Here is a 16,270-nt window from a genome sequence, read left to right as displayed (position 1 = left end):
GATCTACCTTAGGACAATCTACTCCATAACCTTCCCTGGCACCGAGGTCAGGCTAACAGGTCTGTAGTTCCCTGGATCCTTCTTACAACTCTTTTTGTAGATGGGAGTCACACTGGCAAGCCTCCAGTCTTCTGGGACCTCACCAGTCAACAAGGAGCACTGATAGATGATGGAAAGCGGATCGGCTATCACCTCCACCAGTTCCCTCAACACTCTCGGGTAAATCTCATCTGGACCCATGGACTTATGACAGTCCAGCTGGAGTAGTAGGTCTCTGACTGTTTCCTTCGGGATCACAGGGGATTTAGTCTGTACCCCAGCCGAGACTACCAGGTCAGAGACTGGAGTACCCTGAGGACAACTAGTCTGACCTTTAAAGACAGATGTAAAGAAGGCATTCAGAACCTCTGTCTTTTCCTTATCCTCAGTGGTCATATTCCCAGCCTCATCCAGTAAAGAACGGAGATTCTCCTTAGTCTTCCTCTTACTGTTGATGTATTTGTATAAGTTTCTTGTTCATTTTTACCCCAGTGGCCAGGTTGAGTTCAGGCTGGGCTTTTGCCTTCTGATTTTCTCTCTACACGTCTTAACAACTTCTCTGTACTCTTTCTGAGTCACCTGTCCCATCTTCCACAGGAGGTAGATTACCTTTCTCTCCCAGAGCCTCAAGAATAGCTTCTATTCATCCACGCTGGTCTTCTTCCCTGCTGGCTCATTTTGTGGCTCAGGGAGACAGTCAGCTTCTGCGCCTTTAAGACTTCCTTCTTGAAGAGTGACCAGCCGTCTTGGACCCCTTTACTCTCTAAAACTGAATCCCAGGGGACTCCCCCTACTAGTCTTATGAACAATTCAAAGTCCACCCTCCGGAAGCCCAAGAAAGCAGTTTTGCTGTTCCCTCTCCTGGCTCCACCAAGAATCAAGAACTCTAACATTTCATGATCACTCTGTCCAAGACAGCCCCTGACCTCCACAACTCCCACCAGACACTCCTTGTTTGTGAACAGCAGGTCTAGCGGGGCGGCTCCTCTCATAGGCTCTCTCCCCAGCTGCATCAGAAAGTTATACACCATACACTCCAGAAACCTCCTAGACTGCTTCTTCTGTGCTGTGTTGTATTCCCAGCATATGTCGGGGAAGTTGAAGTCCCCCATGAGGACAAGGGCAGGAAATTGTGCAGCTTCCGCCAACTGTTCATAGAATTCTTCATCTGTCTCTTCATCCCGGTTCAGCGGTCTGTAGCAGACACCCACCAGGATGTCTGCCTTGTCAGCCCTTCCTCTAATCTTTACTCATAGGGATTCAACCTTATCATCCCCAGCCTCAAGCTCAATAACATCAAAGCACTCCCTAATATAGAGAGCCACATTGCCACCCCTCCTTCCTTGCCTATCCTTCCTGAAGAGTTTGTAGCCAGCCATTGCAGCACTCCAGTCATAGGAGCAGTCCCACCATGTTTCCGTAATGGCAACTAGATCACAGCCTGCCACACAATGGCTTCCAACTCTTCTTGTTTGTTGCCCATGCTGCATGCATTGGTGTAGATGCACTTCAGCTGAGCTCCTCGCCTCACCCCTAGTCCCATTTCAGCTCCCTCAGGCTCATCTCTAGCAGGCCTGGTTTTATCCCCTTTCCCCCTTCATATCTAGCTTAAAGCCCTCTCTACAAATCCCACCAGCTCCTGGGCAAGGATCCGTTTCCCCATTTGAGATAGGCGATACTCATTGGCAGACTTCATGCCAGGTGCCAAGTAGACCGCCCCATGATCAAAGAACCCAAAATTCTTGTGTCTGCACCAGCCTCTCAGCCATATTTTATTTATAAGGTGGATTTTCCTACGCCTCTCAGTGTCCTTCCCCGCCACTGTAGGAATACAGGCATACTACTTGTATGTCTGCTCTATCAACTAACCTCCCTGGTCCTCTAAAATCATTTTTTATAGTCCTCAGACTTCTGTCAGTGACCTCATCACTGCCGGCCTGGACTATCAATAGAGGATAATAATCAGAGGGGAGGATAAGATTAGGAAGTTTTCTAGAAATATCCCTGACCCAGGTCCCAGGGAGGCAGCACACCTCCCTCCAGGTAGGGGCAGGCTAACATATTGAGCCCTCAGTCCTCCTTTAGAAGGGAGTTGCCTATGACTATCACCCTCCTTTCTTTACTGGAGGAGGCAGTCTTCAGGCATGGAGCCAATCGCCTCTCCTTAGAAAAGCTTGGAGGCAGTCCTACCTCATCCTCAGCCATCTCACCCTCCAGTTTCAGGCTTCAAACCTATTACACAAGGCACGTGGGGAGCAGAGGTAGGTTGGGACAGGCATCGCCAAGCTGCCATTCCTCCTCTCAAGTTGGCTCTCTGGGTTTGACTATGGCAAGGGAGAGGGTCCACTACAGTTTGAGGGGTGCAATCTCTGCACCCCCCAACTTAGAGTAGTACAAGCTAGCATCATTCAATCACATGATTGTTCCACTCCCTCATTTTCCTCAGATGTGTCCTTTTCAGCTCTTTGGATATATGTATATTTCCTTTACCTAAGGATATCCTAGATTAACATTCTACTATCACTGATAATACTTCTTTCCTTCAAATAGATATATTTGAATAATAGCCAGTAGATACAGGGACTTGGAAAACCTGCAAGCAAATATTGCCTATTAAAACATACCTCATTCAACAGTGGGCATACATTATCCTTTTTATTTTTCCCTTCTGCTGGAGGTAATCTATAGAGAGATTAATATTCAGAAACTAAATCACTGTCTCCAGATTGTACCTGAATTGTGTTGAGGATAACTCAAGGACTTGTCTCACAGATGCTTAAACCAGTGCTTTCCAGCAATATTAAACCATATCTTTAAGCTGAACTGAAATCACCCTAATAACAGACGGGTTCTTCTGTGGTAAGACAGTATAAAAGCCTTTTTTTTTTTTTCCCTCTCTTCGTCAGTTTCAATTGCTTAGTAAGATGAGTTTAAAAAAGGTTGTTTTTTTTTTTTTCCCCTATTTCTTCAGCAAATGCTTTTTAACTCCAACCCAACTCAAAACACAGATCAAGCCACCAAGTTAGTATGAATATTTTCAATTTTTGGTATGTTTTACATACACTTATGCCATTTTCCAATATCCTTATTTTTCTTTTCCCCAACCTCCGTTCCAAATTCATGCCACAATTACAGTACGAATTATGTGCATTTTCTTACTGCTCTTTATATTCTTTTTCCTACAGTTATGCTCAACACAAGGAAATTGAGTGACTTCTTTAAATTTCCTCATAAACAACTCAGCGCATACCATTTTGCCAAGTGACAGGAAAGAAATACTCTTTTTCTTTTGCAGCTGTAACAATTGTTACTCCAAAAAGAGAAATCTTTATCTAACTATCAGGAAAAATAATCTACTTGCAATTTTTTCAGTATGTGAAGTTAATTCCTCAGTCACTCAAAATGGGAAGATAACTGCAAGGAACATGGAAGAATAGTGCATAGTTAGCAAACTTCACTAATTAGTGAACTGGATTGAGGGAGCTATTCATGGACATCTTCTTAATCATTTCCAGTTTTTCTTTTTAAATGAAATAAAAGGTTATGATTTATTTGCCTTCAAACTGTGTACAGAAGTTATAAAGAGAATATTCCTATAGCTGTAAAAAAGTTCAGCCAGGTCAGGCTGGGGTAAAGACTTAAAACTCCATAACATTAATCATCCTACGATAAACATGAATAACTTTTTAAGACAAAAGGAGAAAAGGAACTAATTGCGACTTAGCATACCTGTCATTTTAGGCAGTGGAATTGTTTTGCAAAATATTCTGATGGAAAAAAAAAAAAAAAGGAAAAAACCCAGGAAGTTTTTAAAGTTAGCTTTCACATTCTTATAAATTTTATTCTAACATGCTGTTTAAAACAGTAAGAGTTACATCTTGGGCATCCCACTCAACAACTCAGTATTAGAGTTTTGGAAGCTCTCTCTCTGAATTCCAAGGGTATAAATTCTATTTCAAATGGTTCTGGGGTGAGAATATCTGATTTCCTCTCCCTGTTCACAGACAGCAAGGATTCAGTGAAGATTATTTTGTTTGGTTACTCTTTATCTAAGTAGAAAGATATTAAAGTTGGCAGCATACATAAGTGGAAGTTTCCTACATCCTTTTTATGGTATAAGATTCCCCCATCTTTGAAGGCATTCAAGGCCAGGCTAGAGGTGGCTTTGGGCAGCCTGGTCTAGTGGTTGGCAACCCTGCACATAGCAGGGGGTTGAAACAGGAGTCCTTTTCAACCCAGGCCATTCTAGGATTCTATGACAAGAGGCTTTATTGCGGTATTAATTCTTGATGGCTGCTAAGCACCTCCATTACTTGTTTGATCCCAGGTAAGAGACCCACAAAGATAGCAGCTTTCTGCTAGTACAGCATCCTGCTTGCTGCGTTCATTGTAACTCCTGCTCATAACTCCTCATATGTTTTGGCATACATAGTCCAAAACGCATTTTATTTCACATTATGCAGAAGTTAGTTTACCAGTGAGTTTTCATCTATCTTTTCAGAGTATTCTAACTTTTCCTAGGAGAGTCAGAGCCCCTTCAACAGATTTACTCTAGCACAAGAATATTTTCCTCTTCCTCTCTCACCCTGGGAATATCTCATTCACACTTTGGAAGGTCTAGATTTTTTGTTATAAGCATCCACTTATGACATGTAATGAATATGCACATACTGATATAAAGCAATAGATTAAAAAAGTAAGCAAAGCTAACTACTCCAATGAAGTTTAGCATTCCACAACAATAAATATTACAGGAGAGATCCACCCCCTCTATAATAAGTCAAGGTTTTTGCTTCTCATTCATATTCCAATGATATTAAGGGTTGAAATGCATTATTTCTAATATGATACACTCACTCATGGGAATCTCTGAATTCAAATGAAGTTATTCCAGATCTGAGCAGACAAAAGGGCATAACACCAATTAATTAATTGAATTAGAGGTTTCTCCAATTTTTCAAGTGGACAAGGAGTAAAGCAGAAAATACTACTCTTATGATAGCAAATATTCCTCTGACTTCAGATCAAGTAAAATTCTTTCCATCCAGATCTTGTTTAGAAAAAAGGGAAGAAACTTGATTTTTGCATTGTCCGTAAAATGATCAGATTTTATAAAATAAAGACATTTTATTAATACTTAATTATACGTGAGAAAGGGAAATTAGGAACATACAATTTTTGAGTGTCTTTTGAGGTAGCAGAGGAAGAGGTACTGAGGGAGGAAAAATAATCATTAAGTAGTTGTAGTGCACACTAGAAACTCACTGCAGTTTTGGAAACAGTTGTTGAGAGCACCGTAAGATTTGTGGAGAATATGTATCTGATCTAACTGGCATTAACAAGCAGGTTAAAGAATTTTGTTGTAAGTTAAGCTCCTCAGAAATACACAGTGCTGAGATGGCTGGGTGAATCTAAGGAATCTTTCTATAGGTCATCCTCTCTATCTCAAGAGGCCAGCTTCTCATTAGATGGGAAATAAGGAAGACAGCACAGAAAATGTTTGGGGAATTTCTGAATCCCTGAAAAGTAGTTCAAGGTTGAGCACGTGTTTGCTTTTAACTGATTAGAAAAAAATAAAAATCCAAACTCAGCTAGTTTGCTCTCTCTGAAGTACTTCATGAGATATGGGAAAAAAAAATATTTCAGTAGTTACACAAAGCTGTCAGTTCCACATTATTAAACGTATACTTTTCCATGCAGTGTGGAAGGCTGAGCAAACTGCTTTCATTTATAGTGAAAAAGTATCACAGTCCAACTTTGCTTTGTTATAAAGTTGTAACTTACAGGACAGCAAAGGAAACTCATCCCTCCTGCTACTATTAATCACTGTCATTAAAGATAACCTAGCTCATACTCCCTGCCATGGGCAAGTTTACCTGCCACTAGATCTCGCAGCCCAGGGTCCCATTCACTCTGCCCTTGAATGCCTCCAGAGATGGGGCATCCACAGCTTCTCTGAAAAAACTTGTTCCAGCACCTCTCCAGCCTCTGAGTAAAAAGCTTCTTCCTGGTGTCTAATGTAAGCCTTTTTTTTTTTAATTTAAAGCCATTCCCTGCTGTCCTAGCACTATCAGACCATGTAAAGAGTCAGTCCCCCTCCTGCTTTTAAGTTCCCCTGAAGGTTACAATGATGTCTCCTCAGAGCCTTCTGTTCTCTGAGAGAACAAAGTCCAGCTCTCTTATGAAGAAAGGTTGAGGGAACTGCTTCAGCACTTCCTCTTTATGGCCTTTCTTTGCACCTGATCCAACAACTCCACATCCTTCCTATGTTGGAAGTCCCAAGTAGTAATTCAGATGGGGCTTCATGAATGCACAGTAGAGTCAATACATATTCAACTGATATGAATCCTTCTTACCTCACTTACAGTGAAAATTTAGTTTATGCTATTAACAAAAGTTGGAATTTTACTTGTAAATTTTGTAAATTTAAGTACAATACAGTAGTAAAATTCAGTCTAAGTTTATTTCCTAGGTTACCAGTTATTCAAAGGAGTATTAAACCCTAGGCCCCATATTTCTTTTATCCTAAAAGTACTAATATTCCAGATCAGTTAAGACAGAAAAGATCAACAGAAATACAGATTATGAAAGACTCAACCAGGTCCTGTTGCAAGTAGAAAGTAGACTGATTTCTTCCAATATTTCTTATGAGTTCATAGTCCACATTCTTTGTTTGTTCTTAACTTGGGCTTACCTATAAATAATCACAGCTAGAATAATTACTGCATCAATTTAGTTTTCAGACAGCATGAACCCAGTATATTCACCTTGCAACACAGTGAAACTACTACAGACAAGTTCTTTACAATACCAGGCAAGGTATCATGATTAATACCAATAGTCATACACAGGACAAAAGCTGAGTCACCAAACTGATGATGAGGATCTCTAGCTGCAGACCATTCCTCCTCAAAAAGTAGCCTTCATCCAAAAGACATTCTCTCTTCTGAAGCTAGCCCTTAAATGAGCCAAGGGTGGGTGGACCTAGGGTCCACCCCTTCAATCATGTGGGAAGCACAGGTAAATTGTTTCTACCTGTGTTCCTAGGCCAGACACATCCCCCTTATTAGGTTCTCAATCATCAGTTCAAGCTATGATGTAACAGTTCCCCTACAAGAGATCCTTCCCAGGAGATCCTTTGCTCCTCTTTGATAGCAGTTTAATTCCTATTGACTAAAGATATTTCATTCATTGTGTTTTTTTACTTAGAAAATAAGCACGTTTATTTTTCATTGGGAAAAATAACTGTTGTTTTGGTTTATTTATGAAACCAACATAAAAGAAACAGTAGATCTGCTTTCATTCTATCTGTTAGTTTTGTCTTGGGGATAGTTGATTCGCTGCTTCCTTAAAATAAAGGTTTTGTGGAAGCTTTTAATGATTCTGTTAAATTATGAAAAGTCTGGTGAACTTACCAGTGTCAGTAATGGAACAGGAAATTCATAAATCAGAAATTTTCCAGATTAAACACTTAATTTTTAATTTTGCACAGCTGCCTAGAGATTTAAGTTATATTCAGCCAAATTATCCAAATAAAAAAGGGAATTCTAGTTACAACCTATCACTGCGTTAAGAGTTTAATATTATGATAGTAATTTATTCATGTTGGCAAGTACAAATGCTCCTGATATCTCATAATCTCATATAGCATAGCATATTTATGATTGCCTACTAACAATGAAAGTATAGCTATAGAAAAAATCCTCATATTTTAAATGTTTAACTATTAGCTTAAACTAGTTGACACTGAAACATAGTCAATATGCTTTACAATTTACACTGCTATAAATACCATCATGTGTTCCTTACTATCACTAGTCTACTATTGGGAATTGTTGAGTAATCTATGCGGCTTGTGTAAGCTGTACATTCCAGTCCTGGTACAGCTCTTATGAGCTGATAATTGCCTGGCTCAGGCTTTGAGGATTTAAGAAATAAACAGACAGACAAGGGAAATGGAAAAATAATACTTAGGAATCACAGGAATATTTTTTAAATGAACATTATGTTATGCAAAAAGCAAATTAATTTCTTTAATAATATCATTATTTCAATGAAAACAATTACAATTGCATGCAATTGCATGTCATCTGTAACTTTTTCTGCTTTTTTTTTTTTTTTAATAGATCACCTTTTATGTTCATAGTATATTCTACACAATCTTTTAATCATTCAGGTGGGAAGGGACTTCAGGAGGTCTCTGCTGCAAGAGTGGTTAACTACAATATCAGACCAGGTTGCTCAGGTGCTCAGAACATTATTCAGCTGACTCTTGAAAACTTCCAGTATGGAGTTTGCATAACATCTCTGACCAAGCAGCTCCAGTTCTTATCAAACTGTAATGTTTTTCCTATATCCAGTTGAAACACCATTTGCATCAGCTTGTGTGTTGATATACACTGATACAAACTGGCTAAAAATCTTATCTACTGAAAATAAAATTTACCTTTATCTGGAGAACTTCTTTATATCTGGTAAAATTAATCTTTTCTCTTTAATGCTTGAACTGCCCAACTGTTATGTTAGGCAGTAACATACTTTTTTATGTAATTTTTTATATATGTGCATTTTTAGTATGTAATTTTATGTATTTTTTAATATATATAGAACTTGAAAGATTATGTAATAAACTTTTTTTTTTGAAAGAGCACTGGCTATTAACATTGTGGTTACTTAGTATCCAACGTATTCAACTTTTATGTGCACCAATTCTGGCTCCACTATAGGAAATAAAAACCAAAATTCATTAATGAAAAAAAAACCACCAAAATAACATAGTTGCACAATAGCACTCTATTTTCTGTGACTCTATAATCTGGAGTTGCACTGCAGACACATAAGTTTACATAAAGTCAAAATTTAAAGAACACGGCCTTCCACGCTGATATAGGTTTTAGTCACCTTCTTATTAATGTTATTAACAACATTCCATAATTATCATGTACTATCTCTTCTACTGTAATATTTACTGATTTTGAGTAATTTAGTTCTCTTTTCGTTTTCTGTCTTATGCTTTTGTTTGCTTTGCTGACACTGGATTAAAATGTCTGTGCCATCTTCTTGTAGAAGGTTTGTTTAAAAATGAAACACAACATTCTTATGGGTTATTTCCAGTGTATTTTATTATGCATTTATACGTAACTATATGCCATTATTTTATATCAATTAAGATGCACTGTATTATAATTAAGATGCATTGTATCTTTACCTCTGTTTAAATTGCATTATCAGAGCTTTAATATTTTTCTTCTAAATTAACACTTGTAAAGCAGAATATTTAGTTCATTACATGAATAATTCCACTGTTCATTAGCTTCCGTAATATTCAGAGATAGTTAATAGAGTGTGTGAAACACACTTAGGGTTCTTTGATCCTGTTTATTTCAATAGAAAAGTAGGAAAAGTTTGTTTTGATAAAGTTTCAATTAAATACTGAAGAAGCACAAAAACTGTACAGGGTGCGTTAAAATTTATGTGACCTCCTCTGTAGAATTACTACTACTGTGTGGAAGGAAATTGGCTAATTAACTTGTGCAATACTAGCCCCAAATGGAAATATCTGACTTTGTACTGCTGTTTGAACAGTCAGCTGGAAGGACAAATACGAGAGCAACGTCAGTAGAATTAGTGACAGTGGCAGAGTGGCTTCACAGAGATGGAATTACATTGCTCAGATAGTCCATGGGGACAAAACAGTAGGAGAGACTCTAGAATTTTTTTAAAAGGAAAATGACTGTAATCTATTTTGTATGTTGTACATAAGTATAAAAATTACATCTGAGAGCAGTAGGTTTTTCAGTGCCAATTTTCAATGCTTCTAACATAGCTAACAGAACTGTTATAAATATTCATAACAATTTTATCACTCCAACCAACTGCTTTAATATATAGTATGCCAAACATATTAAATGTTTGTTTCCTTAAGGCTTTTTTATTATTATTCTCAGAAAATAAATGTTGATTGATACAGTGAAGAGGGCTTTAAAAGAACCCTAGTGCCATGTCTTGCCTTGCCTTGCCTTGCTTTGCCTTCCCTTCCCAAAATCACAGAATCGTAGGGGTTGGAACGAACCTCCAGAGATCATTGAGTCCAACCCCCTGCCAAAGCAGGTTCCCTACACCAAGTCACACAAATAGGTGTCCAGGCAGGTCTTGAATATCTCCAGAGAAGGAGACTCCACAACCCCCCTGGGCAGCCTGTTCCAGTGCTCCGTCACCCTCACCGTAAAGAAGTTCTTACGCACATTCGTGCGTATGCTATGCTGCAGTTTCTGGCTGTTCCCCTTGTTCTATCTCCACACACTGCTGAAAACAGTTTGGCCTTGCCACTCTGCCCCCCACACTTTAGATATTTATAGACCTGGATCAGGTCCCCTCTCAGTCTTCTTTTCTCAAGGCTAAACAGACCCAGTTCACTTAGCCTTTCTTCACAGGGGAGATGCTCCAGGCCCTTCACCATCTTTGTGGCCCTCCGCTGGACTCCTTCCAAGAGATCCCTGTCTTTTTTGTACTGGGGAGCCCAGAACTGGACACAGTACTTCAGATGAGGCCTTACCAGGGCAGAGTAGAGGGGGAGGATCACATCCCTCGACCTGCTGGACACACTCTTTTTAATGCACCCCAGAATGTCACTGGTCTTTCTGGCCACAAGGGCACACTAGTTGCTCATGGCCAACCTGTCATCCACCAGGACGCCCAGGTCCCTCTCTGCAGAGCTGCTCTCCAACCTGTATCAGTGCATGCAATTACTCCTCCCTAGATGCAAGACTCTACACTTGCTTGTGTTAAACCTCATCTGGTTTCTTACTGCCCAGCTCTCCAGCCTGTACAGGTCTTGCTGAATGGCAGCACAGCCTTCAGGCATGTCAGCCAATCCTCCCAACTTCATATCATCAGCAAACTTGCTGAGGGTGGCCACTATCCCCTCATCAAGGTCATTGATGAAGATGTTGAACATGACTGGACCCAGCACCAACTCCTGAGGAACACCACTGGTTACAGGTCTCCAACCAGACTCCGCAACGCCAACGACGACCCTCTGCGCTCTGCCAGTCAGCCAGTTCTCAACCCACCTCACTGTCCATTCATCTATTGCACACTTCCTCAGCTTTGTTACAAGGATGTCGTGGGAGACAGTATCAAATGCCTTGCTGAAATCAAGGTAGACTACATCCACTGCTCTCCCCCCATCCACCCAGCCAGTGACAACATCGTAGAAGGCTACCAGGTTGGTTAAGCATGACCTCCCCCTGGTGAACCCATGCTGACTACTCCTGATAACCTCCTTTTCTTCCAGTTGTCTGGAGATGGCATCCAGCACAAGCTATTCCATCACCTTTCCAGGGACAGAGGTGAGGCTGACTGGCCTGTAATTACCTGGATCTTCCTTTTTGCCCTTTTTGAAGAGCAGAGTGACACTGGCTATCCTCCTCCCCTCTCCCTTCCCCTTCCTCTCCCGCTCCCCCTCGCCTCCCCCCTACCTTCTCCTCCCCCTCCCCCCTACCTTCCCCTCCCTCTCCCCCTACCTTCCCCTCATTCCCCCCCCCCACCTCCCCTTCCCCTCCCCCTTTCTTTCAGAACTACAAATGTTGAACAAGGGAATGCTTCTATCAGCTACACTTCCTTCTCATTCTGAGTATGCTGTCTAGAACTTGTTTCTCCTCTCTCTCTCTTGCAGTAAATACAAATGGGTTTTCTAAGAGTAAGACTGTGGCCTTCTTAGGGCTATGAAATATAAGCAGACTGACTGATGTAGCTCAAATTGGAAGATTCTGGGTTACAAATTCAACTGGACTTCTGGAGATAAGCTATTGTCAAAGAGCATTAGGACTGATAGTGACTCCTTAGAGAATAGTTTACAAAGTGGAAAAGAGGAAATTGTAGCAGTGGAGTTTGCAAAATTTGTTCAGGCTGGTTTGGGGTTTAACATATGCCTGCAGGCTTGGTGCTGCTTGCCAATCTTCTGTAAAGAAGCAGGCTGACTGACTCCCAGCCTAGCAGCTGGCTGATGGCTCAAATTCTGCACCCACAAGAGCAAAACACGTCTGGTTATGAATGAGACTTACAGCTTTGTCTGTTTGATTGTAATTTCTGCTCATGTTCTGGTGAAAGTATACAGCTTATCAGTATTCAGAAAGAGTGTACATGGGAACAAGTGAGGTTCCATACTCCTTCCTTCTTCCCCCATTCCTATAAAAGAACTTATATAACTACCTTCAATAAAGGCAGTTCTTTATGTTAGTATGTAAGCTCTTCTGCTTTAATAGTGAACATGATGATTCTTGGACAGCATACATTTGATTTTTTAATCTAAACTACAGTATGTGACCTCTGGTGTTACAGATTATTCATTTATACTCACAATTCATTTGACTTTTTCAACCACATAGTCACTTGGTACACATTCTGTTATCGAAATATCTCAAGTTCACCATAAAACCCCAAGTATAACAACTAAAGCTTTGATAGACAGTTGTGAGGAAAGGGATCAAAAGTGTATTACATGAACAGCCATAGAGTTATCTTCAGGACAAGATTTTAGATTCTGACCTTTTCTGTTATTTTTTTCTGTCCTCTTACAGTGGATTGTAGAGCATTGTATTTGATGTAGTCTATCTATTAAATACATGTCAATATAAGAAAGCAAAAACTAAGTGACTGGAGAGTGATTCTCTTAATGGTATGCGTGTTGTTATATAATCAGGTGGCTTTTGATCTGGTTAATACACACAAGCTTTTATCAGTCAGTACTTCCCAGGCATGTGCTGGATGTTTACAGAAAATATCTGCTGCAAGATATACATAGAAGTTGAAAACACTACTCCTTTTTGATTTTGCTCTGCCTTTACAGCACAGTCTGCCTCCACTGCTCTGTATAAACACAAGGCAGGAATGAGCAACAGTTTCTACTGCTATTTTGAAAAGCACCAAGACATCCATTGGCAATGATCCCCACATTAAATTTCCTATTTCAGTATTAGTACAGCTTCTCAAAGAAAATGTAAATATTTGCTTAGAATCATCCACATCACGTGTAATTGAAAACCCCACAATGATTGCAAAGATCCTTGTCTCTTTTTTTAATGCTGCTCTACTATTTATTTGCTTGCCAACGCAGCCTTGCTACTGAGGCAGTATGTATGATTTGCTCAGTCCTTGACTCAGGTGTGGTACATACAAATGGAAATCACCCTTACACTGGAATTGCTTTGACTTCATCTTTTAGATTCAGTTTTGGGTCCATGTATCTCAGACCTTTTGGTATCAGTAATCAATAAGCTTCCATGAATCCGTGGCTTGTCAGGATGATGGGAGAATGATGGCATATTGGCAATGTAGGCTTATATTAATTGTGTAAGTTGATAGATTGTTGCTTTTAACATGGTAAGCAGCAGTTCAGAAAAAAAAAGTTGTGAATGAGTTCTTTTTACATAGTGCAAGAAGTGGAATGCATTTTTAATCTGCATTTATATCCTTTAATAACATGTGTGACCAAGAAGAAATAGGAAAAAATGTGTCGCTATTTGAAATGCCCTGCTTGCAAATACTGTAGGGCTGCACCTTCCCCCACAGATTCATTTCTACAGGAAGTTGTAATTACCCATTTGATTCTGTAAATGCTATGCAATTCACTGTTTGAAACCAAAGAACACCATCTTTTGTTTCTCTGCAGTGAGGAAACACTGCCATGTTTGCAAGCTGACAGTCTTCAAATCCTCAACTTTCCACCATCATGTTCTAGAAACTGCTAGTTTTTCCAGGTTTCTGTAATTTGATAATGGACCCTTCTGTTATCCTCATCGTTTAGAATAATTTAGCTTAATCTCTGATTTCTTTACTAAGCTTGGTTTCAATATTTATTTATTTAACTTCAATAGTAGTGATTAGAGAAAAAGAAACAAAAGAGTAGATCTTAAGCAAAGATCTGAGCTACTTGCTGAAGGTAGCTGGATTCCAGCTTGGTATCTATAGGAAAGGTGCATGTTCCCTGAGCGATATCTTATTTGAATGCCCCTTTTTTCCATCCTCACAAAAAGATAAGGATAACAGATCCAGATAACAGATAAGGATTACAGATTAAAAGCACTGAGAAAATACCATTAACTGCAAATTCATGACTTTTCATTCATAAAATCAATTTAATAAAAAATAGAACTGACCATGAGAATAGAATCCTCTGTTGAATTGTGTTTCTGTTGACAAAATTTTTTTAGATTTTTTTTAAGAAAAAAGTTACTGTCAAAATAAAGAAAAGAATAGTTCCATTAGTTCCATTGAATGAATCTACGTTTACAACTGGTTTACACTTTCAGAATCTGTCATTTTTAAAGTGAGACTTCAGTCAAGCCTGCATTTATTTATATTTTTTTTTCCCTTAAAATAGTGGCCTTTGTCCTCTAATTTGGAGAAAGCAGGTAGAGGTGTTTAAGGTAGAGCTGCTGAATCAGAGGATAGAATGAATTAAATTTTTTCCTATGTAATGGATATCAAAGAAAAATCATAGAATCATAGAATCACAAGGTTGGAAAGGACATACAAGATCATCTAGTCCAGTACACCTCCCACTGCCATTACTAACACAAGCCACTAAACCTTATCTCATAGCTTGTCATCCAAATGCCTCTTGAACACTGCCAGGAACGGTGATTCCACCACCTTTCTGGGCAGGCTATTCCAGTGCTTGATCACTCTCTGAGTTTTTCCTTCTATCTAATCTAAACCTCGCCTGGTGCAACTTGTGGCCATTTGCTTGGGTCCTGTTTGTTGCCTGGGAGAAGAGGCCAAACCCCTCCTCATCACAACCTCCCTTCAGGAAGCTGTAGAGTGCAGTGAGGTCTCCCCTGAGCCTCCTCTACTCCAGAGGAGATATGTAACTATAAAATAATAAAAATAAAATTATATTAGAATTATATTATCTTCAGAAGGTTATCAGAGATTATATAGATTTTAAAAAGTAAATCCAAAACTGCAGCTGAAAAACTGTCATGGTTCTGGCTTGATTCGATCAAGTCCTGTAACTAATGAGGCAGAGGGACACATGGACCCATGCCCTGGGAAAAGGGGAATTGGGAAAAGGGAGGGATATGGTTTTAAAAACAAAACAGCAGCAACAAGCTAAGGGAGAAAACTAATTTACTAAATATGATAGCAGAATGTGAGATACACAATATAATACAATATAATCAGAATTGAAACTAATATATCAAATAAATGAGAGGGGGAGTGTTTGAAAACTGAAGGCCTTACTCTAATTGTGTAGAAGAGATGGCCAGCAAATGCACAGAGCCAAGGCAGACAAAAGAGAGACCATCTCATGACTCACAGTCGGTTTTGTCTTCCCACCAACCAGAAAATGAAAACAGAATAATCAAGTCTTCTGAGATCCATATTTCACTCTTTTCTTCTGAGACTGGAGCTGCAGCGTTAACTCTTTAACTCCCAGTGCACTGCATGATGTTATGATGTGACCAATAACTAAAAATCATAAAACCACGACAAAAGCAAAGAAATTCAGTAGCTGAGTTCTTTCTGTAACTGACAAATCAGTAGTAAGTAGTGGAATTTTCCATAGAAAGATTTTCTGAAACCAGAAAATTTCTAATTTCAAATGTTTTAATTCTGACCTGCTAGCATGATGTGTTCAAATGAGATCCAAATTTCTCAAACCGAAGAAAGATTGCAACTCTTTCTTTCCACATTTTAGAAACTAGCTATCTTTGATCTCCCGGAGACTCCAAATGAAGTGATTTTTTAATGTTGATAATATTCATGGCAGCTCTGACAAATATAATTTTTGTCCCAACATTTTAATATCAGTGGAATGAGTCTGCTGCATGCCTATTATAAGCCATCCACAATGAGTTCTCCAGCCAATAGTTTTCCATAGGAATCCTGAGTTTTGGATACCACAGTAATTTATCCTCATGAAATTTGATGTTTGCTGTACTTAGTCAATAAGACAGGACAGCTGTGACCTGGCCTTCCTGATTTAACTAAAAATCACTGTCAGACTGCATTATGTTGTATTTTACCACACAACAATTTTTGAAAATGCTTTTGGTGTAGTCAGTGGTGCATGCAAAAAAACAGCTGCACAGAATTAAGTGCAAAACCAGTTAGCATTTCCATGCTAATATGGCTTTAACATCTTTTGGTACACAGAATTAAATATAGCTGTTCCTTTGCTGTTGTTTTTTCCCTAAGGAAAACTGGTGGCCCATGGACTAGTTAA

At 39.3% G+C, this 16,270-nt stretch overlaps 1 protein-coding gene across 1 annotated transcript in view; it reads right to left on the bottom strand.

Moving 5' to 3' along the window:
• EYS (EGF-like photoreceptor maintenance factor) overlaps positions 1-16,270 on the bottom strand; it is a 765,389-nt gene that overhangs the window by 694,409 nt on the left and 54,710 nt on the right. The gene's annotated exons all lie outside the window — the stretch shown is intronic.

The sequence above is a fragment of the Meleagris gallopavo genome, chromosome 2 (assembly GCF_905368555.1).
Source record: "Meleagris gallopavo chromosome 2, MGAL_WU_HG_1.1, whole genome shotgun sequence".
Taxonomy (NCBI): domain Eukaryota; kingdom Metazoa; phylum Chordata; class Aves; order Galliformes; family Phasianidae; genus Meleagris; species Meleagris gallopavo.
Note: the sequence above shows the minus strand (reverse complement) of the source record. Positions and strands in the feature narration are given on the sequence as shown.